The 12,388-nt window shown below is 30.9% G+C and overlaps 1 long non-coding RNA gene across 1 annotated transcript in view; it reads left to right on the top strand.

Moving 5' to 3' along the window:
* LOC111624391 overlaps positions 1-12,002 on the top strand; it is a 33,009-nt gene extending 21,007 nt beyond the window's left edge. The window contains exons 3-4 of the long non-coding RNA XR_002756568.1: positions 2,958-3,050; positions 11,978-12,002. This is a non-coding gene — a long non-coding RNA (uncharacterized LOC111624391). The remainder of the gene's footprint in view (positions 1-2,957; positions 3,051-11,977) is intronic.
* The last annotated feature ends 386 nt before the right edge of the window (positions 12,003-12,388 follow it).

Raw genomic sequence — 12,388 nt, 5'->3', positions numbered from 1 at the left:
AGCATCCACCCACATCTTCTACATAATTATGTTGTCTCCCGGACACGGGGGCGTCCCATCAACCACCGGTGTGATTAATACACGTATTGTACAACTTAGACACTTCTGTACAAGAAAATAAGCATATAGTTATCGATCATTTGAAATATTTTTTAGTAACGTCTGTTTATATAAATCCAATCGATCATCTTCGGGAATAAATAACTTATAAAAAATGATCACGAATCACGAAACAAAAAGATATTTTCCAGCATCGACTATACATCACCCCGTGTCAATGGAAAAGTCACAAGTAAAAGATATTTCTTCTCGAGTCAATTTTGAATTTTAAAACTTTCTCTTTTTTAGATATGGAATGGAAGAAGGCAGGTGCAACAACACACCCCTAGACAATGGCATGTTTGTTCTGGAAAAAAAAAATCCATTTTAGTTTCTTGGCCCCCATGCAGGGTCTATTTGTTCTCCGCCTTTACATTGTCACCGACATCGTACTTCACCTCTCTCTAGGATCTCGTGCCCTTCGACCTTATTCTGACCTTAAGCGATGACCGAATTCGCCAATACTAATTGGTTCCTATTTTTCTTCTCGTACTTTAGATTGATTCGTGTTTAAAACAGAAAAAGATGAGTTTTTTTTTTGGTTTAGTTAATTCGGACCGGATCAACGTGTCATTCTTCTTGCTTCTGAAAGAATTCCATTAGATTTATCACCATTAGAATGTTGGCAGGAGTGTCCGAAAGCTTGGATCACAACTCGATCCTTGAGAGGGGACCACGCGACTATGCTTGTATATAATCATAGGCTGCTCTTCTTATCCCAATCTGGTTTTCCTGTTCTTAATAACCTTTAATTGGCTTCAATGTCTTTAACATTACACACGTTCCACTTATGAATTATTTACTTTAACAGGATACATTCATAAATGTCACACAGACAAGGATTGCTTTTCGCTTCCCCATTTTTTTCTCTTCTGTACCAGTGCTTAGCTACTGATTTGCTTTCACCGCATCTCTGCATCTTCGTTTTATTGTTATGAATCGTAATGATTCACCACAGCATTCACAACTACATTTTTTTAAAGCAGTTAATTATTTTTATTGTAATTTTTTTTATTTAAAGACGGTATATGCTAAGTAATTTAAGTGTTCGAATGCAGTACCGGTATCGTAATTAGACAGGCGCAACAGGTGCACGGACACAGGACCTCGAAAAGGAACTGATAAAGAATTGTCAAATATACCGTAATATCGGTATGTATATAAAGTATAATTAGAAATTTGAATGATATTTAATAGACTATACAATTTACAGATAGTATTTAATCACGATTAGGAAGAGAAAAAAAGCAAAATTTGGGCGTAATTTCGAGCTATGAAACCATAAGAGAAGCTATTAAATAAATTTGCTCAACTAATTCTAGTCATAAAATAACATACAATTGCTTATCAATTTATAAGTCTTATTATTCCTTAATAGATTATAGAGACCTACTATTACGGAATGACAAATACATCTGAAATTGCCATTCTAATGCGTCCTTGGTTGAAAAACTTCCATCTGCTTACCTCTCCCCGGGGCATATTTTTCAATTCCATATAAAGGAGAGGCACCACGCATTCGAAATAAAGACACCGCAGTTTAGAGTAACGTGACGCGACAACCGTGACTACTGCGTGACACTGTTTCTAATCCATCATGGTGACGATCCCTCCCGGTACTCCGTCACACGGAGGACAAGTACGATACCGTGGGAAAAGTTATAGTCTTATCCCCCCGTGCGACAAAGGTCAAAGGTGAAGAACTAGTCGGTATTGCAATAGCCACCGAGACGAGCGAAAGCCTTCTTCACAGCACGACAGCACAGTTTTATCTATTTCTCTTTCTCCACTGTGCTTTTTTAGGTATACGAAAGATGTCACTCGTAAATGATATACTTGGCCTATTGAAAGATGTATTGGTCTACGAATTATCACAACGATGCGTCAACTCCCTGTCGTAATTAAATGGTAGTTAGGACTCTTTATGTGGATTCATTTCTCTCGTCCTTCAACATCTACTTTTCTTTATAAGTTTTTTTCGTGTCTGTTTCTCAAAATAGCACTTATTTAACATTTCACGACATTAGAAAGGCATTTATATAGCATTTGAAGGTTAAAGATTATTCGAAGAACAGTCACTGCACTTTTATTCAACCATGTAATTGTATCTATCGACATTGCATGAAAATTTCATTACTTTTTATGATATTAAATACTTCAAAACATTAATTCTTTTTAATTATTTAAAATAAACTGGAAATTCCATGATTTGTACATAGAGAGGGTGGTCCAAAAGTCGGTTAACTATTGTAAAGATTAAATTTCTCTCTTATTTAGAAACTTTATTATACACAGACGTTACAAAAATTCATGAGATCCTTCTTGTTCGATATACAATTTTCTATACTTTAATAAATTCCGATTTATAAATGTAATTAATACCTGTAACCCACTGTTAACTGGCTCAAGAACCATTATTTTTTTGGAGTACACTTCTTTAAAACAAACTCCATAGAATATAAGAAAGGTTTTATATAATTGAAGAGAAATAATTTGAATCTTCAATTTAGAATTTTTATGCAAGACAATTTCTTGCGATTGGATTCTATAAAAACAGAATCCAATCGCAAGAAATCGTGTCACGAGTAGAACAACCTTTAACCCGAAGGTGGGTCAAGGGGCCTTCGCCCGCCCTGCACCCCAGGTCAGCACCAAGTTGTTGATTACAGATTGCCACCTGCCAATTTGGTACCATAGTAGTGTCTTGCCTCTTGACTCAGGTGTGAACTCCCTTCGTTCTCAACACTATTTCGGCAAATTTCGACACAGAAATTTGAAATTTATTTTTTCGTTTTGCACTAAAGACTTTATTCTCATCACACAATACATTTAATACAGATTTTTTTTTTTAATTTCAGAGTTCTTGAATTTCTCATCCAACACTAACTCGAAGGAAATCCAGTTGATAGGAAGAAAACAACGAATTTTTAAGCTTTCAGTTATATATAAAAGTAAAAATTAAACTTATATTTATCAAAATAACTTGTTAAAATCAAAATAAACTTTCCAAACTTATCTCGATTTTAAAGGGAACTTGCCACAAATAATAGAATTTCTATCCGTATTTTGGTCTGAAAAAAGGAAGTTAACATACCTCCTCCTCCTCTCTTCCAATAAAACTTAACGAAGAGAAATTTTTGTGAAAATATTCCACATAAATTCTAAAAGATATTTAATATACTTTTTGCCGTAATTCAAGTCAAATCACGCATGGGCTGTAATTATTTAGCTTTCAGCTCACGATCATCCATGTATCTTCTACAGCCTTAACGTCCACTACTGTTAAAAACAATACCGGCGCTGCAGGCTTTCTTTTTTCTTGTCTACACGAAGCATCACAAAGAAAATAAATAAAAAAAAAAAACAAATATAAAACTGATAATCTTGCGGGGGTGTTAAAAACCCATTTTGAACAAACTAATACCCGAAATAGCTCTAATAGATTTTCTAATAGTGGTGATAAGAACTCGGCGGCCCTTTCTGGGTGGTTTGAAATTTCGTTTTCAATAGAATTGGGTGGACGAGTTCCTGAATCCTACGATGCGGTAGGCCCGAGGTTAAATTTAACCACAAAGGGTTAAAAATAACTTACTCTATAATTACCCTATTGCGACAGTTTTTTCTAACACTAGACAAAGCCATACCATAATGGACACTATCTTACAAATTTAAAAACTCACCCAGTTTAGTACGTGCCCGGAATATACCTGACGGCTGCGGTAGGGCTATGTGTTAACTGTAACCCCTGTTTCAATTTTGCTGCCGAATATTTGCTGCTGGCAAACTAAACGATGCGGTAGGTTATTTAGTAAAGATTTTTCCCTTTTTTTTTAAGGGAAAATCCCTATTCAAACATAAAACTTTAAATTCGTGTATAGTTCTATTTATTTTAATCCCAAGCATTTATGTTAAATTTTGTGAAATCTTTACATATACCCTGATAAATTTTCTATTTATTTTAAGGCATTTTTCTTAAGATTCATCTCATTCCTTCGCTTACAATCAACAGGTGGTGGGAATCTGTACACTCCAGATTGGTGTCTAAGTTATTTATAGACATAGAGGAATTGTTGTTATAATTAATAAATTAAATACGTACACTTTGTGATTTTTTTAAGCCGTATCGCTTATCACTAGTGAAAGAATCGTTGTTTAAAATTGATGATAAGTCAACAGTTGGCGGTGAACAGAGTTAAATTTAGAAATACTTTTTTTATTCGTTCTTTCTTTAATGAAAGTATTATTAAAGAAGATTTGTCCCTTTATCAATTAGCCTACCAAGACTGATATCTTTTTATATGTCTGCGGATGAAATAAGTTTACTCACTGTCTGCAAACTATGGGAGGTTATAGTCGGTCTGACTGGCGACCCTTTAAACACCTTTAGAACATCATTCACAGCGACAGGTCTGAATTATCTTTTCTTGGAAACTTATTTTATGTAAGCTGATAAACAGTGGGTTTTCCTACTTGCAATACGTTATAAAGCTAGTTTTTCCTGCTTTTAATTAAGTGTGGGTTGGGTAATACCGAATACCCTTTTAGGAATTATAGGATTATATTAGAAATTGAATTCTGTAATCTTCCGCTTTTATATAACTTTTTTTTACTAATTAAATTTGTTTAATATTATATTGCTTCTTGGTAAATTATCCGATTTAATATTATAACTGAAGGAAATTAAACATTATAATACTATAAAAATGCTGGTTTACAGTGCAACAGTCCCTCGAAAAAGTATGTAAAAGATGGATAATTAAGTGTTTAGTTTGGAGAAAACTCGAGGACAGTAAATCAAGGCGAATTCAATTTTATAACTCTTTTAGTTTACTCGGACAGACAATCATTCGGACAAAGTGTAAAAAAGAAAAAATATTTTCTTAAATCTCTAAAAATATCATCGAAAACAGTTATATTTTTAGTAAAGAATCCCGAAGACAAATTCCATTTTATGGCTCCCGCACTTTACAATTCACACTAAATATAGAAAATGCGAAAATAATATCATCCAACAGCTGCTAGAAACGATAAATTTTTAATGAATAATTACCTAATTAAGTAAACTGATCTTTTATATTCGGTACAATTTATATTTTGTAACATCTGGCGCAATCGTATCTATCGGAACCATCAATATAATTGGTCATTTTAAAATTGTCCTTGTAATAAAAGATTAAGTAACTCGTATAATTAATTTACCGGCGAATAGCCTTGCACTTTTTTTTCCCCTTAACTAAATGTTACTTAAGGTAAATTAATCTTAAAGATAAGAATCAGTTATAAAGACCATGCAATTTGATCGTATCTAAAAAAAAAAAAAAATCAAACCCTATCGGTCGTACACACCTATGATTTTATGTCTAATAATTGAGAAAACGTTAAACATATTAATGCTTTAAGAAAAAAAAAAAACATTTGGATTCTGTGCTCTACGAATTCTCTAAGATTAATCAGAGTGATCGAGTGAAGCACATTGCACTATCTTCTTCTTTTTTTTTTCTTATTGTTTTCTATTACCATAATTAACTTAAGTGTCATTTACCTGTCGTCATTCTTTTTCTCTATTTATAAATAATTATACTTTAATACTTCAACACGCAATAAGTTTTAAAATACTTATATTTAAATTCATATACGTGATTTATACAATACACATCATACATTATACATGGAATATCACACGTTTATTACATACTCTTCGTATTATATTAATTTTTTAAAATAATATTTCCTTTTTGGCCAAGTTCTCCCCCTTTTTTTTTATGTGTGTTTGTGTTTAAAATATTGGCTCTCTACTGTATTATTGCATTAAGAGATTCAACTTATCATTAATCTTTGGAATAAAACTTTAAAAAATTCGTTAAAGGTTATCGAATAGTCTGAAAGGTTTCGATGTTAATGTCACATTTCTAAATCAGAAGTTGAAGTAATGCATTTTCTTTCACTGGCCTCTTTCCGGTTAATCCAGCCCGTGGCTGCCAACAGTATAAAAAGATTAAACTTCACCCTACCAGCAAATCCATCATGTTTTTCTCTTACGAAAGAAATGCAAATATTTTATATATAATTTAACTAGAGAGAGAAAAAAAAACATTTTGTATGTTTAGTCTATAAAAATATTATTAAAATAAATTTTAATAAGCGTTAAAAATCATTAAAGTTCTTTGTTGAAGTGGATAAGAAATAGAAGAGGCAGCATTAAGATCCTCGCCTTTGATGTTCCGCTCTTGGCCTGCAAGGTCAGGTAAACACATAGCTAGAGGACAATGGAACGTAATCTCACACGTGGACCTTTTTATCTTCCCCCGATTCGCTTCCCCCTCTTCTTTTAACCCGATGTCGACGTGTAAGTCATAAAATAGACTGGTTGAAGCATTAACGATATTGTTATTTTTTTTTTTTTTCCTTCCTTTATATCTTTTATCTTAATATTTATTTTTGTGGCATCTGCAAATTATTTTACAATTTAACAAATAAAAGAAAAAAATATATATTACATACATATATATTTATATATATAAATGCCTCGTCAGCTTTATTAAAAAAAATTGTTCGCAGTATTCGGTTTAAGAAGTGGGATATAAAAATAGAAAGTGATAAAAATGGTAAGAGTTAAGACCTTTTCTTTTTATTTTACTCTAACAAACATTATTATTCTTTATAATATTTTAATAGTTGATAAGGTACATTGCAATACGAAAATTTTAAGGAGGAGAAAGAATTTTAATTATTTAAAATGACATTTTTTTAAAATAAATTTAGTATGTTTAACAAACTCTTTCTTTATTCTTGTGACATTTAAGACTCCATTTTTGCACATAATACAATTATAAGCAACCGAAAAGTAGAATACGATTTATTAACGTTATAATAATCTTATAGAGAAAACATACTCATTACGAAATGAGTTTTAGAATATTCTTAATAGAGAGTGCATTAAGCACTTAGAAATTAATTAGGAGTAAACATACAATATACAAGAACATTGTAAACTGTAATTTTCAAAGTTTTGAAGATACGTTGAAAAGTTTAAGTCCATTAACCAGGCAACTTTAAACATTTTTCATCAAATGAATCTGTCTTCCTGGTAGTTGGCACCGATGTCTCGCGACTTTTTAAAGGGGTGGACGATATAGTCAAGTTTCTCCGCCAAAGTGTCTACTTCCTTGCATCAAAGGGTCACATCGTCAGGGCTTAGGTTACTCGTATCGTCACGACTGCGATTTAAACTGACGCAATGATTCATCGAATTACTTATTTGATTCGATATTCTAAATCTGACAATCTTACCATTGGCATAATTTTCGATATATTTTATCTAGAAGCCATCTAGAAACTAACTAACTAACATTATTAAACTCTATATCACTTTTACTCGTTTTATGTTTACATTCTTAACGACAAACGAAAAAATAAGAAAATTTAGTAATTACATCGTGACACATAATTACATAGATGATGTCAAAGGTGATTGTTACACAAATGGAAGTAGCTGATTTACGTTACACGATCCTCATTTATTTATCGTAGATGACAAGCATGAACCGAGTTGAATCTTTAGGTGTAAATGCGTAGATAAATTGTGGCTTGTGTTGCATCAATAGTTCTTTTGTATTACTCTTACCTTTTTTTTCCTTTAGATTTTGAAGAAATAATTCTATTTGTCACACATCATTTAATACTACCATAATTACTCTATTATATCCTCTACGGGTAATTCTAAACTGTCGAATCATTTCTGTGTGATAATTTAGAACAGATTACTCTGTTTACAATCAGCTTGTAATAAGTACAATTTAGTATTGTTTACATTACAATACAATGGAAATTAAAAACTTGCCTGTTTAATTTTGATGACAATTTTTAATATTCTTACTCGACTATTTACGTAATTAATGACGCTTTATCGGGTAGTAATGATATCAACGTTCATCTATGTAAGATGTCGCCCGCAGGTATTTCGTGTAACGGCACGGTGTTAGTATTAACCATTCAAACTTGATAATTATTCGAAAAGTACTGTAGTTCTAACTCGTATGATCAATGTGTTCAGTGCGACCATCTCTATTTAAGAAAGATCTGAAATGAGGGATGAACTAAAAGAGGAGGTCGAACGAAACAAAACGCCGGTCGTGGGAACGCGTGCCTATGACCTTGGGATAGGAGGTTAAAAAAAAGGAACAGAGTAGTACGGGGCAGTTCTTAAAGAAGTGTTTCGACTTAAACATGAAAAGACGAACGGCATGCGCTCGGACACACTGTAATAACTTGATAAAAATCTTGTGAGGAAGTCTATCATTTAACAAGCACCCTATGTCCAATCATTGGAACAGAAAAAAAAGATTGCAATCTCGTAATCCATCAATGATTATTCACACGTTCATCTTACAAACTTACAAGAGATTGATATATTTTTTTTCCTACTATAATTGCAGTTTTGCTATGGATATGATCAAGTTGTTATATAGATGTCTATATTAATCCTGGATAAAGCTTTATTTCGGTACATTTATAAATTAATAACAATTTTCTCCCTTATGGCCAATCAAGAAAGAAACTAGGAATTTCTAAACACGTCTCGAAACTAAGTTTGAAAATTTATGATCTTTTTAATTACAATTTTTGATAATTTCAACTAAATTAACTAAATCCAACAACAATAGATTAATACTCACTATATTTTTCACTCTCTTTTCCTTCTATATTCAGTAATTTTATTAAATTTTTATCAACAGTTGAAAAACCTTATTGATAAAAATTTAATGGTCCAGAAAACAGTATAGATTCCAAATCAAGTAAAGATGAATTGTAATTAAGAAAATATGCAAAAATCTTAGAAATTCCATACAAATTTAATTTCCGAACGTTATCAAATTAAAGATCAGAGAAATAGCCAGTCTGCAATAGAATGAGTAAATAACAGAGCTGTCACTCTCTCTAATGCTCTCTCATTAACTTCTATCCTCCTCCAAATGACGTGAAATTTGATTTGCAAGAGGTACCCTCTAACAAGCTTGGCATTCAAACAAAATGCCTCTTGGACTTTCACAAAGATTTCGAATTTTTTTCTGATTTCTACGCAAATTATTATACGAGCATTCTCCATTAACTTTAATCATCAAATATGCATTAATTTTGATAAAAGTAATGAGTTTTAACGCCATTACTAAATCTTACATTCAATCGAATATTATATTTACCATTCTAGTTTACAATATTTATTATTTAGAAAAGATCTTATTCAAATTAGGAATAAAAACTAAGAATATCAGCTGAATAAATTTAAACTAGAAATCAATAAGTTAAAAATGTTTCTATATAAGACTTAACGAGTTTACGATAAAGGGTGGTCCAAAATTCAGTTAACCGTACATTTGTTTAAATAATAGCGTGAATATTTGAATAAGACAGCAATATAATGCTTATTTATAACTGTTAATACGTAAAAAAAAATGGTCGAGTGTTGTTACTGCTGGCATACTTTTATTAATCAATAAATATAAAAATTGAAACAACCATTCTTTACGTACGAGGTTGTAAATAAATAACTGTAATTATCGACTCCATTACAAAGCACGAGTATTTAAAATATCGACGTTCAGTCACCAACCCAATAAATCAAAAACTAGTGAATTCCTGTTTCCATCTTAACATTAGAAGAGTTGAGTTGACTTAATAACTAACCGACACCAAATTGGAGAGTTATAAATCTCTGCTCACTTGATCATAAAAATAGTAAGTTTTTTGTTTCTTTCTTTAAATCTTTTACAACCTTCTTTACTCCCCGACTACAGTTAGCATTCCAACTACTGAAGGTTTCATCTTTAAATGATGCCAGAAGGCATATAAAGTAATAAAAAAAGTACGTTTTAACGATCGTGTTAATTGTTTTGATGTCGTATCAAATGTTCTTGAAATGGGTTAAAAGCTGTCCATTAACTATATTTAATGTATTGGTAATGACTTGGGAAAGTCGCATTTTATAGAGAAGACTTTTCTCGTCATGACCTGAAAAATTGAAATAAATTATTCATTGAATAACGAATTGTTACCGTAGATATAAATGGTTGTTTAACTTAATTAACTTAATAATGGCACGAGTCGAATATAGGAGAAGTTTTTATGAAAATTATGTAAAGGGTTCGGTTGATAATCTCATTATGGGTTGTTAAAAATAGGTCTGAAAAGGGCTACATGGTTCTTAATGTTAAATAGTGGAGGAAAGTTACAAGGGTTAATGGATCTAATGGGAAATTGATAGTATAAGGCCATAAGGGTTAATGTGCTTAATGGAGAGTGAGGCATATCATTATAAAGTTAATTGCTATAAAATGTGGTAATATAAAGATATAATGGTCAGTTCTTTAAGTATGAGAAACTTAATTGTGAATGATAAGGTACCGAGAAAGATAATAGCTAATTATTGGATTATAATTAGAGATTCATTAGACCAATATCGCTCGAATACCCTATCTCTACTTTAAGTGAACCCTATAAAAATTTAATAGTAATTAGTAAACGTCTTATTACATTCCAAATGTCTACTCAGCTGTATTCAGGGCAGCTACAATAATACCATGAGGCACTGTTTGAGGCGCAGATATGTAGTCAATGCCCCGTGGACATATAGGCCAAGATGATGTGAAAATGGAGGATGTAGAACTCAGTGCCGACGCCCCATTCCCTGTGCGTTGACCCCTGACATATCTTTTCCTGCCCCTTTATCGTTGGGTGATGACCTTGTTATTTGAAGCCTACTAACAACTCTGTATAACATGACAGATAAGGAAATTTCATTTAAAATTATGTTTAAAACACACCTTATAAAGTTTTTAAGCCGAAAGAAACCGAAACCCTACTTTTCAATCATAGCTCTTTTCCTCTAAACTTATCCAATTATTACTGTTAAAGAGGTTCTTTTTTTTATTATTATTTTACCGCTATCTACATTATCTTTTTTTATCTTTATTCCTTTAAATTGATTCTAAAAATATAACTGACGTTTAATTTTTTTCAATTTTAAGCTCTTTTTCCTCCTTATTTTAATATTAAAATGTATAAATATTCCATTTATTTTTCCTTTTTATCCTGGTATCTAAAAGGTAAACAAACAAATAAACTTTAAATAAATTCTTAAAATGCACCCCATTAGAAAGAACTTATGTGTAATACTTAAACATGTTATATATTATTATTATTATTATTTAAATAACATGGAACATTTCTTTTTTTTAATCTTTTATTAAAAGTGTGATGACAAATGACGTTGTCATAGTTCTAGTTCTTTAAACTTTTCCGGTATTATTTCTGTAAGGAATATTTTGACACGTTTAATATTAAATTCAATCTCTTACAAAATCTAAATGTTTTTTTCTTCTATACAATAGAAAAATTTCTAAGAATATTAAAATATCATTACTTGAATTTTAAGAGAAAAACTTGTAAGAAAAAATAGTAATATTAAAACATTCAAATATCGTTCGATGAAAGAGTAATTCATTGATTTCGAATCATTCTTCCTATTTTTTGCAACATCTTGAAACGACAAACGGAAAGGAAATCTTTTCTTTCCTATTTAATATATAAAATCAACCCCCATTATAATTGTAAAATAATAAAATATAATTATAATCCTTTATCTTTTAGACTATACATTTTCGAGTAATTAAATATTTATAATAAAATAATATTTTTAAATTTTAATTTTATATTATATTTTCCTAATTAATTTAAAAAAAACCCCTTCTTAAAAAAAGAAAAAAAAGATAAGTGGAGAAATTTTTAATTAATTATGAATCAATTTATATACTTAAATGCCATAAAGTTAGTAAGAGAAAAGGAAAGTTTATGATCGAATATTGATTTTTATATTATTCAGAACAGTGAAAAAAGGAGTGAAAGAGAAAGGGGGGAGGAAAGAAACGAAGAAAGAAAAATAACCAAGGAAACCAAATAACTGGAAATTATGTAAATAAAAAAAAATGTGAATAAATTCATTATAATTTACAGTGTTTTTTATTCAATAATATTAATTTAAATTCGATTAAACGATTGAAAAAAAAAAAAAAAACATTTTTCCAATTAGGGATATATCGCGTGTAAGAGTCTCGAAAGGAAATGAAAGTATCAAAAGTAATCTAGTTGATAACAAACCGCTTATAGATCAATAAAAAGCATTTCTTCATCGCTCATATAGTAAATGCAGGGTGGGAGAATAGCGCTAGTTAACAGTGCAGACAAATTGCTGGGTATTATGGTCGTTCCCATACAATAGTCAAAGAGATCGATT

Source organism: Centruroides sculpturatus, unplaced genomic scaffold (assembly GCF_000671375.1).
Source record: "Centruroides sculpturatus isolate CEXI.00-Female unplaced genomic scaffold, Cexi_2.0 scaffold405, whole genome shotgun sequence".
NCBI classification, from domain to species: domain Eukaryota; kingdom Metazoa; phylum Arthropoda; class Arachnida; order Scorpiones; family Buthidae; genus Centruroides; species Centruroides sculpturatus.
Note: the sequence above shows the minus strand (reverse complement) of the source record. Positions and strands in the feature narration are given on the sequence as shown.